Here is a 21,297-nt window from a genome sequence, read left to right on the forward strand (position 1 = left end):
GAGTCTCGCTCTGTCGCCCAGGCTGGAGTGCAGTGGCCGGATCTCAGCTCACTACAAGCTCTGCCTCCCGGGTTTACGCCATTCTCCTGCCTCAGCCTCCCGAGTAGCTGGGACTACAGGCGCCCGCCACCTCGCCCGGCTAGTTTTTTGTATTTTTTAGTAGAGACGGGGTTTCACCGTGTTAGCCAGGATGGTCTCGATCTCCTGACCTCGTGATCCGCCCGTCTCGGCCTCCCAAAGTGCTGGGATTACAGGCTTGAGCCACCGCGCCCGGCCGACAGGTACTTTATATTATTAATCCTCAAAGCACATGTAACAAGCTGAGTAATGACCCCCTAAATATCAACATCTCAATCCTTAGAAACTGTGACTGCCACCACATAGGTAAAATGTGTACCATATAGGTAAAATGTGCAGATGTGATTTAGCTAAGCATCTGGAGATAAGGAGACTGTTCTGGATTGCCCATGTAGGCCTGGTGTAGTCACAGCAATTTTATAAGAGGGAGGCAGGAGAGCAGAAAGGAAGTGACTTTGGAAACAAGAAATGGGCATGATGAGAGGAGGAAGCATGAGCCAATGAAGGCAGGTGGCCTCTAGAAGCTAGAAAAGGCAAGGAGATGGATAACTGCCTAGAGTCTCTAGAAGGAACAAGCCCTGTCAACACCTTGACTGTAGCCCAGTGGAACTGATTTTTGACTTCTGGCCTGTAGAAATACAAGAGGATTCATTTTAACTTTGTGTTGTCATAAGCCATCAAGTTTGTGATAATTTGTTATAGCAGCCAAAGGAAATTAATACAGCAGCTCAGTTGGGGAACTCAGGTAAAGGTTAAATAATTTGTCCAACATTACAATACCTCTGTAGCAGAAAGTTAATGTAATTTTCCTGTATTCTCAGCCAAAGCTCCGAAGCTGATAATACTAGGCGGAAATTGCCCCCATATTTTAGAGTGTCAAGTAGTTACAAGTAACCTTTATAGTATTTAATCCAAGATGGCAGCGTTAAGTCTTTTGACCCTCATGCCCACAACCCATCCAGACTAAATAAGGCCAGGTCTAGAGGAGTTTACGTATAGAGGGAATTCATTTGGGTTGTTGGCTTGTCAGACCAGAGGAGAGTAATGGGTAATGGAAGCTTTTTCTCTCCCAAGGCAATGTAACCTTAGAAAAGCATGCAGAAAGACTGGCAGTGGCTTTAAAAGATGTAGATTCTTTCTCACACCATAGTTGAATGTTTATGAGCCACAGATTCTCAGTCTTATCTTGGAGCATTTCTTGGAGGAGAGCACTAGACAGTGCTTAACTGAGTCCTATGAAGGGTGGATGCATTTATGCATATGAAAGCTTAGGCCTCTTTACTGCATGGAATCTTCAATGGATGAGAATGTGACTTGAGCAGTCCACTACTGCACAGGAACGTGTAGGGAAAAGAATAAAGGGACTCGCACTTCCACCATTGGAACTGGCAAAGGTGCATGGGCCAATAGAGTCAGAATAACACAGCCCAGCTTAAGTCTTTTTGAATGTACCCTAAGAAAGAGGGAAGCCTACCGAAAGGAGAGTCTCCAGAGCCTGACACCCATGAGACCAAATAGTGTGCATTGTAGAGGTTCCTACAAGAACTCTTTAAATATTCACACATATACCTTACATAAACAATTGTATATGGATGCTGCCAGGCAACAAAACAAAGGCACAACTATAAAATAGGAGGAAGGAAGACATTTGTATCTCTTCTACCAACTCCCCTTTCTCTCCTCAGTCTAGAAGGAGGTAGAAAAAGAAAGAAAAGGATGATGGAAAGTGAAAAAAAGTCAACATGCCTTTTGTCACTAGAAGCCTTTGAGCCACAGATCAATCTTGAGTTGTGCAGAAGAGAGAAACTTTGAATGGAATTAGAGTTTGGAGCTCTGATTTAGATTGGAAAAGAACATCTGAATAACAGAGAGTGAGTCATAATGATTGAAAAGAAAATAGAAGTGACTTGAAAGTTATGGGATGTTCATAATGTACCATCAGGGGGTGGAAAGATTTTGAAGAGTTCATGAAAAATAAAGGGGCTTCTTGAACACATTTTTAAGTTTAGCTCACTCAATAAGCCAGTTAACCTTGTAAGGTATGGAATGAAGCAGCCAGGGCTTGAGAACAGACCTCCAATATTTTTGTCAAGTTTTCTACACCATAATTGGTTTCCAATCCTCCTATAAATCACTTTAATATTAAAATATAATCTCTTATGGATTTTACTTCCAGTGAATGTGCCTTTCTAATACATTGTACGATGTACTGATTTTAGTAGTCATCCATCACTTCTCTTCCTGCGTTAAAGAAACCACTTGAAATTTACACTTCCTCAGTGAGATGTTTTCTTTTCTTACTAATTTATCCTTTCATTTTCGGGTTTGCCTAACTTTGTTCTTCCTTGGAAATTTGCCCATTTTTTATATAGTAGCCAAGAGGTAGAGAGATAAAATTCTAAGCAATTAAAAGATTTGTTTCCAGGAAAAAAAAATGAGGTTACCTTTAATAACCTGGGGGCAATTTTAGTGTAACCTTTAGGATTTATGATAAAATGAAAGGAATGAAGAACATGAAACAACAATAAACAAGAAAACAAAAAACTGGGGAACATTCTTTTGTCTAAGTGCTTTCTTGAACAATTCAAGGTGTCTTGAATATCAACCAATCAAGAGACTGTCGATTTGAATAACTCAGTTCTGCTAGTAGAAAACAAATAAGCAATAATGACGGAGAAAAAAAATTGTGTTCAGTTATTAAACAGCCTAATTACATTTATAAGATAATTAATTAAGCACCTCTTGAGACAAATTAAAGCACAAAATATTAGTAAAGCTGCCAACCTTATCCAACCCAGGGCCCGCGGGCCACATGCAGCCCAACATTAATTCGTAATCTTTCTCAAAACATTATGAGATTTACGCATGGACCTTTTTTTTTAAAGCTCATCAGATATTGTTAGTGTTAGTGTATTTTATATGATGTGGCCCAAGACAATTCTTCCTCCAATGTGGCCCAAGGAAGCAAAAGATTGTACACCCCTGTCAATTATACAAATTATCGTTGGAAGAGTGAAAGCGCTCTTCTTTGTCCCTATTACTTGAAAATTGCTAAGACTGAAGATTTCTCAATTTTCTGTTTCATATCATGAAGTTTAACACTATGGTATTTAAACTGACATATATTAAGTATAAGCCTGGATGACTCCTTCTATTCTACTTAAACATCGTAAAATATATGTGTCTATCAAAAATGTTTCAGCCTACTATGTATGTGTTATTACAGTATTTAATGGTCATATTCTTTCCCTTCTTATAAAACAAGCAGTTAGTTACCGAGTTGCAAATTGTCAAATCTAGTTGGCATATTAGCACTTGTCTAGATTATACTCCCCTCATAGTGGAAGTCGGTTGTCCAAGATTTCTCACCTAATCATTTGTAGAACTTGAATCCGTGAGCAATTCGACTGAGTGCTGACTCCTATCCAGTGCGTCCACCCTCTCGGAATAGCATTTTTTTCTAAGCTCTGAACAGCACATATATTTACCGTCCCCACCCAAATAATACGAGATAAATTGTGGGACAAAATATTATTTGCTATTTCCGATTTTCAAAATGCAAAACCATGTTGTTTTGTGAAGTGCCTTTCCTCCTCTTTTTTTGCCTCCTCATTTCTGTGGCTCTAATCCTTAATACTTTTAATTATTCATGCATTTGAACAACTTTGAAGTGGAAACTGCTACCTGGGACCTGGGGAATCAGTTTTAAGAGAATAGCACAAAAAGTAGGAAGATGACAAACCGGAGAACTCGGATACAGTAGTTTGACCCATTTTCCAATCACTCAATGTTACCTTATAAGGGTTTGCTCTATTTTATGCCAAATTAGGTGCTCATGACAGCATAAAAATAAAATAATTTCCATCAAGTTTCTGTAATCATTTCTGAATGAGATAGGGAAGACTAAAGCTCTTTAACAATAGACTCAAAATCTAACGGCTCAGAAAAAATAGACATTTGTTTCATTCTATGCCATAGTCTAAGGCAGTGCTCTCCAAAGTAGGATCCGTGTAGCCATAACCTGGGAGCTGTTAGAAATAAAAATTCTTGAGCTCCACCCTCTATCTGTTGAGTCAGAAACTGATACTGGAGGCCGACAATCTGTTTTAAACAAATCTTCCTGGGTGATTCTGATGCAAATCAAAGTTTGAAGTTCACAGAGCAATCAATCCAGGAAAATGTGTGTGCACAAGGATGAGAAGGAGGTTGTCTCTACTCCATAGAGTCATTCAAAGACCCAAGCTGACTGAATCTCTGTCATCCTCAACGTGCCCACATGAAAAAGGGAAGTGTAAGTATATGTGGGATGTTTTCTAGGACAGTTACAGTGCTTCTTTATAAGAAATTCAGCACATGGTCACAGATCACTGCAAGGGAGGGTGAAAAATGTAATAGAGTTTAACAATAACGTACTCATCTACTCTAAAAGAAAGGAGAAAGGATTTTGGTAGTCAGCTGATGGTCTCTGCAATGATGACATAATTATCTGTGGATGATCAAGTCTGCTGCTCATGTGTTGTACCTGTTTTTTTTTTTTTTTTTTTTTTTTTTTTTTTTTTTTTTTTTTTTTTTTTTTTTTTTTTTTTTTTCTTACATTCCCATTGTTTTTGCTTTAATTCAGGTACTTGCTTTAATTCTGGCATTGGTCAAGTATATTGCATAAAGAGAGCTGATGATTAAGCTGATGAAGTAACAGGGTCTGTTAGTCTGTTGGTGTTGCTAAAAAGGAATACCTGAGACTGGGTCATTTTTTTTAAAGAGGTTTATTTAGCTCAGTAGGTTTATGATAAATACCAAACTTCATAAATTTAGTAAGTCTCCCAAGGCTTCAAAATTAACACTCATGTAAGAGGTTTTAATAATGTGACATCATTTCTCATTTATTGGAATTATAGAAAATTCTAAAAAGAAACTCGTCAAATAAGCCAATACTTCATGTTTATTAAAAATAATTGGCCGGGCGCGGTGGCTCAAGCCTGTAATCCCAGCACTCTGGGAGGCCGAGACGGGCGGATCACGAGGTCAGGAGATCGAGACCATCCTGGCTAACACGGTGAAACCCCATCTCTACTAAAAAATACAAGAAACTAGCAGGGCGAGGTGGCGGGCGCCTATAGTCCCAGCTACTCGGGAGGCTGAGGCAGGAGAATGGCGTAAACCCGGGAGGCAGAGCTTGCAGTGAGCTGAGATCCGGTCACTGCACTCCAGCCCGGAGCTAAATAAACAATGGGAATTTAGCAAGACTCCGTCTCAAAAAAAAATTTAGCAAGACTCCGTCTCAAAAAAAAAAAAAAAAAAAAAATTAAGAAAATTGAGTACACATATTAACATTCAGATTTTTTCCCCAGCATTAAAAACAACATGCATTTCTCGATCATTATTTTAAAAATTAAGTCTCTAGGTGCTTACAGATTGTGAGCTGGGCACTTATCTAATGCCATGCTTTTCATCCTAGCAGTGGGACTTCTTTAGACTTCTGAATGTGTCATGTACTTTGCTAAAGCTCACCATGTTGCTCTGAAAAGTTGAGTCAAGCCTAGGTGTTCTCTGAGAGCAGATTCAGAGATTCTAACTACTGCTTGAGAGTAAAGATTCACCACTTACCTACAGGCTGAGTAATCCAGGATGCCCTACCTCTCAAAGCACAATACACTAAAATCATATAGAGATTCTCCTGAAAATTCATTGTCAATACATTCACATACAATTCCCAACATTTGTTAGGAATTGAAATACTTAATTTGATCCATTAAACTGTATTTGCATGTCCCAGGTTGCTTATCTTTCTAAGTAGGCATATAACCTATTTTTGAAAATAATTTTTAGATGTTTGTTGGTTGGTGGTTAACATAGGTTTTCAAATAACATGGGGCTCCCTTGAGTCATTATTGGTAGAGGCATATGTAAGTATCTTTGCTACCTGAGATGTCTGTGATTTGTAACTAGTTCTTTTTCTACCTGGTCTCTACCTTTAAAGGTGGGTATCATGAGAGAACATATTTATGGTTGGCCTTTATAGCAACGTTTTCCCACCTCTTCAGCAGATGTGAGAACACAAATGGGCTTTATCAAATTAGATTGCCATAATTTTTACAAATCTATATTGGATGATTTCTTTTTTGATTTATGTGAAGCAAAGCCTGGTTTCATCTGACTGTGAGTGTTGAAGAACTTTGTAGAATTATCAGTGCTTTCTAGAAGTGGTATAATTTTTTAAATGTTTTATACTGTCTCAACTACAATAAAGGAATCCAAGAAAGACCACAGAATCAGAAGAACTATCAGTTATTTAGCCATTTAGATAAATAGTTTAATTTCTATAAGTGAATAATTCTTTTAAATAATTTCAACATATATAATGCTGTGGTCAACAAGTTAAATATCCCACCCTCAAAAAAACATAAAACAGGCTGGGCACGGTGGCTCACGCCTGTAATCCCAGCACTTTAGGAGGCCGAGGCGGGTGGATGACAAGGTCAGGAAATCAAGACCATTCTGGCTAACACGGTGAAAACCCATTTCTACTAAAAATACAAAAAATGAGCCAGGTGTGGTGGCAGGCGCCTGTAGTCCCAGCTACTCGGGAGGCCGAGTCAGGAGAGTGGCGTAAACCCGGGAGGTGGAACTTGCCATGAGCCAAGATCGTGCCACTGCACTCCAGCCTGGGTGACAGAGGGAGACTCTGTCTCAAAAACAAACAAGCAAAGAAACAAACAAACAAAAAACATAAAACAAAATGAAACAAATACAGGCAGATGGCAATTTGGCATAATTGCATTCCATTTTTGTGGAATTGCATTCCACATTAATTTCATTTTTATATTCCTCAACTTTAGTGAAAATGGATTATGTATTTATCCACATAACCAATTATTATTTTGCAATTATATTTAAAAGTTTAGTAATACAAAGGTTTCTCCATTGATTATATACTAAATTTTAGTTGTTGCTGCATAACAAGAGGGCAAAAATGTCTATTTTCAGGGTCACATCCTTACTGTCTTATTTGACAAAGCTAGGTTCATGAGTAATTGGTATTTTTATTTCTTCTCTGATCACTTATTCATTCAGCAAGTAGTTATTAGGCTTCCTATCATTTGAGAAGCATTTTATAAGGATTGTGGATACATAGAGGAAAAAAAATAGAAAAAGCTCTGCCTTCCTGACACTGGAGAAACCTTGAAAACAAACAAATTAATATATATTTGTTGATGAAAACTGGAAAAGGAAATAAAGCAGAACAAGAAAGCTAGAAAGCACTGGGTTTATTTTATACAAGACACTCAGGGAAGATCTCTGATATGGTGACATCCGAGCAAAGACCTGAGCAGGTGACTTAAATGAGGACATTTTGAGGAAAAAGAATTACACTGGAGTGCATTCAAGGAAGTTCAGAAAGGCCAATGAGACAGAAGCAGAGTAAGTAAGAAGGGGATACAGGTATGGCCAGATGGTTAGCAGCATCAGATGGGGAAATTAGGGATTATAGGCCATGGTAAAGACTTTGACTCCTACTCTAATTAAGGTGAAAACCCACTATAAGAGTTGAACAGGGAAAAGACATGTTCCGATTCAGTTATAAAAGGATCATTATTATGGCTTATTTGTGGAGTATATCCTTCAGAGGGATGAGTGAAAGCAGGGAAGCCAGTTAGGAGGATATGTTAATAATCCAAGTAAAATATATTGGTCACTTGGACAAAGAAGAGGTGAGACACTTAGTAGCATACTAGGTATATTTTGAAGGTGAGTTGGCAGAATTTGCTGATGGGTGGTTGTGAGTATGAGAAAAATGTATGAGGAAAGAGGCAATGATGAATATTCCCTATCCTCCAGCTACTGGAAATTGGAAGAATAGCATTTCGACTTATTTGTACAAGCAAGAGTGCAAAATGTGAAAGTGAGGTAGGGGTGGGGGCTGGAGTTTGGTTTTAGATATGGTGAGTATGACTAATGTAGATTGATATTATTTATAATTACAAATGTAAGATAGATAATTGAATATATGAACCTGGACTTAATTGGAGAGTACCACAGTAGAGATAAATTTCAGAGTTATCAATGAATGGATGGCTGAGATCATCAAGGGAATGGATGTACATTGAAAAAAAAAAAAAAAAAAAAAGATGTTAGGGCCAAGGACTGAGCCCTTAAATATTTAAGGATTAAAGTTGGAGAAATGAGGGAAAGCCACTTAGACTGAAAGGAAACCAGTAAGTTAATAAAGCACCCAGAAGAGAGTGATAACCTTAAAGACAAAGGGGGTCATTATCAGCCAGATCTAATATTGATAATGATAAGAAAGAGAGGGAGTAAGAATTGGTCATCAAAAGTGGGACTGGTAAGTAACTACTTCTCTTAAAAAAATCACAAATAAATCCACATTATTTTATTTTTGTTGTTAGTGTACTTGCAGTCTTGATGTATTTCACCTTAGTTTTCCCTCTAATTTAATGTTCCTTATATTTTGATGCTAAATTATTTTCCAATAAAATGCAAACAAAATATTTAATATCTCTTTTCTTATTCCCAGATCTGTTATTTGGTATTGCATTTTGCTTTGAAATATAAAATCTGCAGCAACATTTTAAACATTTCATACTTGTGGTCTGTATTAAATGGAAAAGAAAGTTTTATTAGCAAGTGAAGTATCACTTATTGGAGTTTTACTCTTAAGTTAGTTTTTCATGTCAAGGAGTCATAGTCCCTAATAGATTAAGTCAGTTACCTTTATTAATTTATGGCTGAATAATGCTTGGAAATAAATTTTGTATTAGACAATCCTCACCTTAAGTGAATTATAAATTATACACTAAAACACAACATAATAACATTTATAGTATTAGCAAGATATACAAAACACTTTGCCCAATATTGTTACATGACTTCATAAAATAATTAATATCAAGTTTTTTATTCCTTCATAAAAATTCCATATACTTGTTGAATTTTTATTAGAGTACAATGTGCTTTTACAGCTACACTATATATAGTATACCCACACTGTATTTTATATATATATCATGATACAGTATTTTTATTTGCAGAACTTATCAAAATTATGACTAAATAAAGATTTGTATAATTATGCAATTCTTAATAGATCATATACTCACACAGTTCAAAAAATATTCATGCAGTTTAAAGTCTCCAACCTGCCCTGGGTGCCTTCCAATAAATCTCACCCACCTCTATCCTTGACTTTCATTTACCATCAATGTTAATTGTTAATGTCAAATTTTTAGTTATGTACACACATGCATGCACACACACACACAAACATACTTTGCTTATCAAGCAAGTACAAATAGGATTCCTGTTGTCTACCTTTTTTAACATAGAGGTTGTTGTTAGATACATTGTCCTATACTTTTTTACTTAACAATTTACTCATAAAATAATATAAAGCTTTTTGTATTACCTCATAAAATACTAATACTATATATTTGTTGAGCTTTTACTAGAGTACAATGTACTTTTATAGCTATGCCATGTACTATATATGGTATATTCATACATCTATGGCATTTCAGTGTATTAACTATTATTGAGTACCTTCTGTGTTTTGGGTGCTATTCTAATAAGTGGATATACAATAGAACACTGTAATTTAAAAACTGCTGCCTTTATGGCTTTCACATTCTAACATGAGATAGCTTGAAGATGTTGTTGTTAGGGTTTTTGTTTGCAATTTGTTTTTTCCGTACTTACCATTTTGTTGAAAAGATGGTTCATAATTTAAGTAACACTTACTGCTATTACCAATAATTAAACTTTCACATTTATAGTTTTGGCATGGCTTTAGAGATAGCTGTAGAATAAATGTTCCACAGGGGGATGTCTAGATTATAGGTATTTGAATTATAACTTTTGTATGTTTTATCAAATTGTCATCCATAGCATATATAAGATGCTTCTATCTATTCTTCATTTATGGAATATTTTTATCAAGAATGATTGCATAAATTTCCTGATGTGAAGTTCATTCTCACACTGTTATGCAGAAAATCCTATAGAATCCACAAAAAAAGCTATTAGACAAATAAGTGAGGTTAGTAAGTTGTCAGGATCATATTATCTGTGGATAAAGACAGTTTTATTTATTCTTTGTCCTTCTGGATGCCTATTATGTATTGATTGCCTTATAGCACTGGAAAGAACCTCCAGTGCAATTTTGATACAAACCAAACCCACACAAAATCATCACAAGAAACTACATAACAATATCACTTCATGAATATAGATATACATATTATAAACAAATCAAATCTTACAATATAAAGAAGATCATACATCATGATCAAATAGGTTTATCCCAGGAATGCAAGGTTGGTATTTGAAACCAGTTAATGTAATACACCAATATTAACTAAATAGAAACTCCTATGGAAACAAAAACTTTTTTTGAAAAAAATTTAAATTCCATTACTAATAAAAATCTTCTTCAAACTAGGGATACCTGTATAAGGGAAGTTCCTTAACCTGATTAACAACATCATTGAAAAAGCTAAAGCAAACACTATACTTAATAGCAGAAGACTAAATGCCTTTCCTTTAAGTGTAGGAAAAAGACAATGCTGATTAAGATGTGAGAGACTTGGAAAGAACTTCAAAATAATTTTTTTTTGTTAGTTTCCATTTCCCAAGATTTCTCATCTTCATTGTTTGTGTCTAGAATTTCATATTTTTGATGCTACTGAAAATTTTAATTTCAAATTGTTTATTGTTAGTATATAGAAATGAAATAAAATTTTTGTATGCTAATGTATTCTGCAACCTAACTTATTGAATATATAGGCATATAGATGTTCATAATATTCTCTTATTATTTTTTAATTTTTCAATAATTTTACTGATGCAGCATTTCTCATTCTTGATATTGGTAATTTGTGTCTTCTGTGTATTTTTTCTTTTCAGTCTTACTAGAGATTTACCAGTGATATAGATAATCTCACAGAACATGATTTTAGATTTATCAATTTTGTGTATTCCTTTTGCTTTGTACTTCATTGATTTGTGCTCTGATCTTTAGTTTTTTTTTTTTTTTTTTTTCATTTACTTTGACTTTGCATCTTTTCTAGTTTTAAAAGTGGAATTTGAAGTCATTTATTAAAATCTTTTTTTAAAAATTTTAAGTTCAGAGGTACATGTGCAGATTTGTTGCATAGGTTAACTTTGTCACAGGGGTTTGTTTCATCACCTGGGTTTTAAGCCTAGTAACCATTAGTTGTTTTTCCTGATCGTCTCCCTCCTCATAGCCCACAGTGTGTGTTGTTCCCCTCTATGTGTCTATTTGTTCTCATCATTTAGCTCCCACTTATAAGTGAGCATGTGGTATTTGGTTTTCTGTTCTTGTATTAGTTTGCTAGGGATATGACCTCCAGCTCCATCCATGGCCCTGCAAAGGACATGATCTTGATCTTTCTTATGGCTGCAGAGTATTCCTTGGAGTATATGTACCACATTTTATTTATCCAGTCTACCACTGATGGACATTTAGGTTAGGTCCATGTCTTTGCTATTGTGAATAGTGCTGTAATGAACATATGAATGCCCATGTCTTTATAATAGAATGATTTATATTTCTTTGGGTATATATCTAGTAATTGGTTGAATGGTATTTCTGTCTTAGGTATCACCATACTGTCTTCCACAATGACTGAACTAATTCACACTTCCACCAACAGGATATAAGCATTCCTTTTTCTCCACAACCCTTTCAGCATCTTTTATTTTTTGACTTTTCAGTAGTTGCCATTCTGACTGGTGATAGATGGTATTTCATTGTGGTTTTGATTTGAATTTCTCTAATGATCAGTGATGTTGAGCTTTTTATCATATGATTGTTGGCCACATGTATGTCTTCTTTTGGAAAGCATCTGTTCATGTCATTTGCCCACATTTTTATGGGTTTGGGTTTTTTTCTTATAAATTTGTTTAAGTTCCTTATAGATTCTGTATATTAGACCTTTGTCAGATGTACAGTTTACAAAAATGTTGCCCCATTCTGTAGGTTGTCTATTTACTCCATTTATAGTTTCATTTGCTGTGCAGAAACTCTTTAGTTTAATTAGAACCCATTTGTCAATTTTTGCTTTTGTTGCAATTGCTTTTGGCTTCTTTGTCATGAAATCTTTGCCCAAGCCTATGTCCTGAATGATATTGCCTGTGTTGTCTTCTTCCAGGGTTTTTATAGTTATGGGTTATATTTAAGTATTTAATCCATCTTTAGTTAATTTTTGTATATGGAGTAAGGAAGGGGTCCAGTTTCAGTCTTCTGCATATGGCTAGCCAGTTGTCCCAGCACCATTTATTGAATAGGGAATCCTTTCCCCATTGCTTGTTTTCGTTAGGTTTGTTGAACATCAGATAGGTGTATGGTCATATTTCTGGTTTCTCTATTCTGTTCCATTGGTCCACGTGTCTGTTCTTGTACCAGTACCGTGCTGTTTTGGTAACTGTAGACCTATAGTATAGTTTGAAGTCAGGTAACATGATGCCGCCAGCTTTGCTCTTTTTGTTTAGGATTGCCTTGGTAATTTGGGCTCTTTTTTGGTTCTATAGGAATTTAAAAATAGTTTTTTCTAGTTCTATGAAAAATGTCAATATAATGGAAATAACATTGAGTCTATAAGTTACTTTGGGCAGTATGGTCATTTTAACGATACTGATTCTTTTTATCCTTGAACATGTAGTATTTTTTCATTTGTTTGGGTCCTCTCTGATTTATTTGAGCAGTGGTTTGTAGTTCTCCTTGTAGAGATCTTTCACCTCCCTAGTTAGCTGTATTCCTAGGTATTTTATTCTTTTTGTGGCAATTGTGAATGTGTGTTTGTTGGTGATTTGGCCCTCAGCTTGACTGTTGGTGTATAGGAATGCGAGCATTTTTTTTACATATTGATTTTGTATCCTGAGACTTTGCTGAAGCTGCTTATCAACTTAAGAAGATTTGGGCTAAGATGATGGGGTTTCCTAGATGAAAGATAATATCATCTGCAAACAGGGTCAATCATGTGTGTGTGTGTCTGTCTGTGTGTGTGTGTGTGTGCTGAATTGCATCCCTCCAAAATTCATGTTGAAGTCTTAACCCCCAGCACCACCTCAGAATGTGATGACATTTGGAGATAGAGTCTTTAGAAATGTGATTAAATGAAAATGAGGTCATTCAGGTAGGCTCTAATTCCATATAACTGGTGTCCTTATAAGAGGAAGAGATTATGACTGAGTAAATAGAGACGGAAGAGCACAGGGAGAAGATGGCTATTTACAACCTAAAGAGAATGTCTCAGGAGAAACCAACCCTGCTAATGCCTTAAACTTTTAGCCTCTAGAATGATGAGAAAATAAATTTCTGTTGTTTAACCCAGGTTGTGGAACTTTGTTATGGCAACCCTAGCAAACTATCTATCTATCTATCATCTATCTACCTAATCTATCTATTTTTATATGTAAATATGTGGAGATGTATACTGACATATTTGATTAAGAAGTATGAAATTTGTTACTTTAAATATAGACAGCTTATTTTATATCAATTGTACTTCAGTAAAGCCACTTTTTTCCCTTAAATTTGTGCAATATACCTGTGAAAAGACATATAATTTATTGTAACTGTCACTACCATTTATTCAATATAAGACATAGAAATTATATTAATTTATTATATTAGCTATATATGCAACTTTTGAGAGTCATCAGCAGAACAAAGAAAGCATTAATACCTGTTCTTTCTTCTGAGACACTTTTTGTTTGGGCTTATGCTGTTGTTTTAGCTAGCAATTTATGTCTGTAGTTTCTTGGGAATTTAGAAATGTAAAAGACAACACTTTTATTCTTCCTGTCTCAGAAATGGACATTTAAAATATGCAGATAACTTCCTAATTCAATCATTTTAGAATAAGAATTTTCAAAATGAATTTTAAAAAAAATTATTACCACTATTAATTCATAATCCTGTTTTACCTGTGGTATAATGTAGACATACAGTTTTTTATTTTGGAATTTTTATTTTTTTAATATGTTTACTTGGTTTTGAGATTCTGGCTAGAGACTGGTCAATTGCCCTTTCTTAGAGTCTGAGATCTTCCACACTCCAACCACTTCCTTAATCAGGTTCTTATACTGTGGGTCATTATGCAGAAGCCCCAATCGCCCCAGGCAAACTACCAGACAATTAGGAACACCATTATAACCAACGAGAAGGCAGTCTGAGAAACCTAGCTAACCCTGCCTTGCTTGCCATGGATACCCTAAATAACTGCCTCCTACAGCTCTCTTTTTCCTGCTATCCTGTCCCTGAGTGCAATTCCCTATATGGCCCTGCCTGGCAGCTTTCTCTTATTAATAGCTGAAAGTAATAAGATATTCTGCCTTTCATGTATTTGAGTGACAGTGTGTTGTATCCTTCCATCAAAATAATCCTAAAATCTTATAAAACAATTTGCACTGTGAGCAGATAGCATGGCTGTGACTGCTGACTCTTGGATAGCTTTTCAAGAGGCTGCTCTTGGCTTACTAATTGGTTCCAGACCTCTATGAGAGTGGCTTGGACAGAATTTGAGCTTGTGCTTTAGCCTTGTTGCCTGCTTGCTGTGTCTGTCTGTGCTTGCCGTGTATCCCCACATCTCTCAGAGTATTCTAATGAACAGTGCTACCAGATTAAACTCTGGAGGCTCAAGAAAAGCCTTGGTAGAGGCTCACTCCATGGATATGCGAGTGATGAGCCTCTAAAATTGCACTTTCTGGGGCTAGGCATTCTATCCTCTTTCTAGTCCCTGTGTTCAACAGAGGCTGACCCCAGATGCCCTTACCTCTTTGTTTCCTTTTTTATTATGTATACCAGAAATAAAATGTTAAGCCCACCAACTGACTCATAGACCCTCTCCTTGGCCAAGGGCATTCCAAAGTTAACCTGAAACACTAGTTCAGGGCCACAATGGGAAGTAGAGGCTGGACATGCCTCATTATACTCTCCTCCCTTTGAAATTCAGGCACAACTGAACAATACTAACATTAAAACAGAGACCCTATAACTGATAGAGCAGACTATTTCAGTTTGATCAGAAACATTTACAATCTATTCTCTCTGAAGCCTGCTACCTGATGGCTTCACCTGCACAACAAGAACCTTGATCTCAACAAAACTTGTCTTAATGCAGTCACTTTCTTCTATTCCATATCTTTAGATAAACTCTTGCAACAAAGTGTCAATCAGAAAATCTTTGAATCTACCTGTGACCTGGAAGCCCCCACCACTTCAAGTTGTCCCACCTTTCCAGACCAAACTAGTGTACATCTTACATGTATTGATTGATGTCTTCTGTCTCCCTAAAATGTTTAAAGCCAAGCTATAGCACAACTGCCCTGCACATATTGTCAGGACTTCCTGAGGCTGTGTCACAGGCATGTCCTTAACCTTGGCAAAATAAACTTCTAACTTGATTGAGACTTGTCTCGGATACTTTTTGGTTTGTAATTATTACTTAGGGCAGAATGATGATTTGTCCATGTGTTTCATGCAACCTTTAAATAAAGATGTTGGCTGGGTTCCCCCATGGTAAAGCAATGGCACCTCTGTCTCATAGTCAGTGTTGCTCTGGTCAGGTAGTTGTCGACCTGTCTTCTTTGCTGCATATTTTGTTGCTGTTGTTTTTAGGGAACTTCAAGTTCCCCAGATCCTCAGGAATATCATGGGCTACCCCGTTGGATACCAGCCATTCAATGTTTAACCCTGAGAGGCTGTCTGTGGCAAGAAAACAAATATCTCACCCCAGCAACCCCCTTCTGAACACCTGAAAAAGTTACCCAGTTGTTTAAATGATGTAAGACCCCTAGCCAGTGTGATTGGGCTTTAGTAAGTGCCCCTGCAGGTCAACATGAAAAGGGACAAAAACTTAAAGGAACTTATTGCCTGACCCAAGGAGAGGTGACTACAGCTCTCAAGTGAAATCCCAATCTTTCACAGGTAGACTGAGAAGCCTTAGGATGAAGAATGGCTGCCTATGAGGCAGACCACTGGGTTCTTTCCTCCACTTCTTTCCTGTAACTGTGAGACACAGATGGAAACTAAAAAACATGACTTCAGGAGGCTAGAAGCCCAAAACAGAGGAAAAATACTGGAATAAAGAGAAAACCAGCCGGGCGCGGTGGCTCAAGCCTGTAATCCCAGCACTTTGGGAGGCTGAGACGGGCGGATCACGAGGTCAGGAGATCGAGACCATCCTGGCTAACACGGTGAAACCCCGTCTCTACTAAAATACAAAAAACTAGCCGGGCGAGGTGGCGGGCGCCTGTAGTCCCAGCTACTCCGGAGGCTGAGGCAGGAGAATGGCGTAAACCCGGGAGGCGGAGCTTGCAGTGAGCTGAGATCCGGCCACTGCACTCCAGCCCGGGCGACAGAGCAAGACTCCGTCTCAACAAAAAAATAAAAATAAAAAAAAAAAAAGAAAACCTTGACACAAGAGAAGAAATTTTAAAATAAATAGTGTGTGTACATAGATATATATTTATTTACTTATATAACTCTCTCTCTATATATGTATATACACAAAAAAATTGTACATAAATTAACCCAATTAGAAATCCAAAAATCTGCTAAAATATTTTTTATAAAACTAATATAAAAATTGTACTGATCGGGCTTTTGTGTCTGTAAAATATAGGTTCTAACTTAACTTTAAGATCTGCTAAAATACACCAATTGACAAAGCTTTACAGACTTAATCATACTGGGTCTCAACTTGTAGTTCTACTCAAGGATCTCACTAAATTTAAACATAATACTTCCGATATTCTTGGGAGAGTAACTAAATATAAAATAGAGCCCAGTCCAGTAGTACATGCCTGTAGTCCCAATTACTTGGGAGGCTGAGGAGGATCACTTGAGGCTAGGAGTTTGCAGTTGTAGTGAGCTATGATTGCACCTGTGAATAGCCACTGCATGTCAGCCTTGGCAACATAGTGAGACCCTCATCTCTTAAAAAACAAAACAAAACAAAACAAGAATTTTAAAAAAATTTTAAATAGAGAAAAAATAGGTATTCTTTTCATTATAGTATTTTCTAAATTCCATTTTAAGCATATATGTTCTGATACAATGAGTAATGCATTAAAATTAAGTTAAGTTTTGGCATGGAAAATTAGCTTGAGAAATAAGACCCTATGGGTCCCCTTATTACAACAGTTAAGATGTTCCAATGTAAATTTTAAAAGGACTTTCAAGAATTCAAACTTATTTATATAAAACCTAACTAATATTTGCAAACCTCAAAAAAAATAAGTAAAGACAGATGCATCAGGGTGGTTTATTACAATGCCGTGGTTTCGTCTATTGTGATCCTCATGCATAATACCTAATATTAAAATTATTGACATCATTTAACTAATCACCAGTAAATACTTTGCTATTGTAGATTTTGCTAATATTTATCTTTGGTGGCTATTTCAATGGCCTCTTGACTGTATTTTGCCTTTATCTCCAAGGAAAAACGTATACTTTTCCTAGGTCACCTTGTAGGGCAACTCAATAGTGTTGCCATTGCATGCAATCTTTGCAGACAAGAGCTTAATTGCACCCACCTTTCTCCAGCAGCACAGGTTTGATGTTAAGTTGATAACATCTTCCCCCGAGAAGTTTTGTTTGACATACTCATTATAAATGTAAACATTCAACATCTTTTAGTTCTTTTTTCATTCTGGAGGCAATATATTCCAATTTGCAAATTCTACTTAATGTCTCTGATACTGCTGTTTCCAAATAAACTCACCTTAAATGGGGACCACTCAAATAAAAGGCTCTAAATTCCATCCATCTTAAATTTAGTTGATCCTGCAGAGGCCTGTGACTACAAAGGGTGTGGCAAAGTGTTCATCGGGAGCTACCATCTGAATTGCCACATCCTGATTCACATTGGATAAAAGCCTTTTATTTGTTCTGTTAATGGCTGTGATAAAAAAAAAAAAAAAAAATCCCACACAAAATCCAACTGGAAGAAGCATTTTGCATGCAAACATGAAAATCTGCAAAAGCAATATGTATGCAATTTTGAAGGATGTAAGAAGACCTTTAAGAAGCATCAGCAGCTGAAAATCCATCAGTGCCAGCATGAAAATAAACCACTATTCAAGTTTAACCTTGAAGGATGTGGAAAACACTTTGTTTCACCCTGCAGGCTGAGAGGACAGATGCAGGTTCATCAGAAAAATATATGTCAATAGGGATGTTATTTTGTGGCAGAAACATGGACAGAGCTTCCAAAGCACATGAGAGAAATCCATAAAAAGGAAATAACATATGATGTATGCCAGAAAACATTCAAATGTGAAGATTATCTCAAATAATCTGTGAAAACTCATGCCTCAGAATGAGATGTATGTCAACATCCAAGAGACGGCTGCAGCAGAACTGTATTTAATCTCCAGAGCTGTCTTCTTTCTTTTCATGAGGAGAATCAGCCATTTATGTGTGAACATGCTGGCTGTGGCAAAAGGTTGGCTATGAAACAAAGTCTCACAAGACATGCTATTGTGTATGAGCTTGACAGGAAGAAAATGAAGACCAAAGTAAAGCTATCTTCTGAAAAATGAAATTTGTCTTCTCATCTCAGTAAAATATCCCTCATAAGAGGAAACAAGAACAAGGTTTATCTTTTCATAAAAATGGAGAGTCATTGAATCGTATTGATCTCGACAGCTTCAATGCTTACTGTCAGCTAAAAATCAGATTTCTTTGTTTAAAAGACTACAGACCAATGAGCTCAGTTATTTTCCATCAGAAGTATATTTTTTGTTATTAAAATCATTGATTTAGGAAAAAAAGAATGACAGGCACTTGATAGATTCACTATAGAAGGTTTAGCAACCTCCTTTCATATCTCCTGAAGTCTCTGGACAACTATGATGGCCATAGGCAGCCCACAAACTTTTGAAACGAGAAACCGACATTCCTGACCCTGCACTATATATAGCATTAAAGCAAAAAATGTTGGCCACATACTGGGACCTCCTGGAAATAGAGGCCCTTGCAGACCTTGAGCCTGTGATTCTCCATAACCAGTTGCCCATTATGCCTTCGGTCATAAAAGCAGCATCCCAAAAACTCAGCACTGCTACTGAGTCCTCCTTAATATAATATGGAGCTGAACCTGGTCCCTCTGGATTATTAACCTGGAAGGGGTGGTCTCCACTGTTCTCAATTCCTTGACAGATGCAATGGTGTTAGATGAAGTCACCTTTCCCTCAAACCCATTGGTTATATGAAGAGCTCCTTGGATTTAACTGAGTGTTCAGCAATGGGAGTTTGTAGGCTGTATGGATGACACTGTCTTCATTGTAAGTGATAGAACTCACTGAAATTTTGTTGCTTTACCTTCCGATAAAAGGACAGAACCCCAGGGTCAGCACGATTGGCTGGACTTCAGGCAGTCATCTTAGCACTGGATGCCCTGGTCAGCAAATTGCCTCACAAGAAAATGTTCACAAATTATTTGGTCATTGCCTAAGAGCTGTCCCTTCAGAATAAAGAACTCTGTGAATCCCTTTTTTCACAGATATCCAAAATATAAATCAAAATCACACATATATGAAGCTTCTGTAGGACACTCCTTTTTCTCCTTGGAGTTCCAGACATTAGTGGTAGTAATCAAAGCACACATTTCATGTCTCAGAATCACACCAGGCTCTTGAAGAAGGCATTCAATATAACTTTCATATCCCAAATATGTCCAAGACAACTGGTTTAACTGTGAGGCCTAATGGGCTCCTCAAAGAACTTGTATTTAAGTTACAAAATAACCAATTAACCCCTAAATGGATATCTCAGTCCTGCCCCAGGCATTAATATCTCTCAACTCAAGGCCCTTCAGCCAACTCAAACCACTTTAAACAAATCTTATTTTGGTGTTTTAGCCGTGAAGTCTTTGCCCATGCCTATGTCCTGAATGTTATTGCCTAGGTTTTCTTCTAGGGTTTTTTTATGGTTTTAGGTCTTATGTTTAAGTCTTTAATTCATCTTGACTTGATTTTTATATAAGGCGTAAGGGAGGGTTCTAGTTTAAGTTTTCTACACATGGCTAGCCAGTTTTCCCAACACCATTTGTTAGATAGGGAATCCTTTCCCTATTGCTTGTTTTTTTCAGGTTTTCAAAGATCAGATGGTTGTCAATGTGTGGTATTATTTCTGAGGCCTCTTTTCCGTTCCATTGATCTATATATCTGTTTAGGTACCAGTACCATGCTGTTTTGGTTATTGTAGCATTGTAGTATAGTTTGAAGTCAGGTAACATGATGTCTCCAGCTTTGTTCTTTTGGCTTAGGATTCTCTTGGCTATATGGGCCCTTTTTTGGTACCATATGAGATTTAAAGTAGTTTTTTCTAATTCTGTGAAGAAAGTCAGCAATAGCTTGATGGAGATCACATTGAATCAATATATTACTTTGGGCAGTATGCCCATTTTCATGATATTGATTCTTCCTATCCATGAGTATGGAATGTTTCTCCATACTGTTTCCTCATTTGTTTGTGTCTCTCTTTCCTTCTTGAGCAGTGGTTTTAGTACTTCTTGCAGAGGTCTTCACTATCCTTGCTAAGTTGGTATTCTAGCTTTTATTCTCTTTGCCGCATTGTGGAATGGCGAAGTTCCACTCATGCCTTTGCTCTCTCTGCTTTCGTCTATTAATTGGTGTATACGGACGGGATCTAAGTAGAACTAAAGAGCTCTGCATAGCAAAAGAAACTATCATCAGAGTGAATAGGCCCAACTACAGAACCGGGAGAAAATTTTTGCAATCTGTCGAATCGGACAAAGGGCTAACTATCCACAATCTACAGGAACTTAAACAAATTTAGAAGAAAGACTACCCCATCAAAAAGTGGGCAAAGGATATGAACAGACACTTATCAGAAGGACATTTACTCGCACAAACATATGAGAAAAAGCTCATCATCACTGGATCATTAGAGAAATGCAAATCAAACCACAATGAAGAATACCATCTACACCAGCTAGAATGCTAATCATCTAAAAAGTCAGGAACAACAGATGTTGGAAAGGATACGCGAGAAATAGGAACTTTTACACTGTTGGTGGGAGTGTAAATTAGTTCCAACCATTCGTCGGAGACAGTGCCGGCAATTTCTCAACCGATCTAGCCCAGAACACCCATTTGACCCACATCATTACTGGGTAAAAACCCAAAGGATTATAAATCATTCTACTACAA

General features: G+C 36.7%; 1 pseudogene; it reads left to right on the plus strand.

Annotated features, from left to right (window-relative positions):
* LOC108540077 (transcription factor IIIA-like) overlaps positions 1 to 18,872 on the plus strand; it is a 27,066-nt pseudogene extending 8,194 nt beyond the window's left edge.
* Positions 18,873 to 21,297: the final 2,425 nt, after the last annotated feature.

Source organism: Rhinopithecus bieti, unplaced genomic scaffold, assembly GCF_001698545.2.
Source record: "Rhinopithecus bieti isolate Rb0 unplaced genomic scaffold, ASM169854v2 scaffold_16834, whole genome shotgun sequence".
NCBI classification, from domain to species: Eukaryota; Metazoa; Chordata; class Mammalia; order Primates; family Cercopithecidae; genus Rhinopithecus; species Rhinopithecus bieti.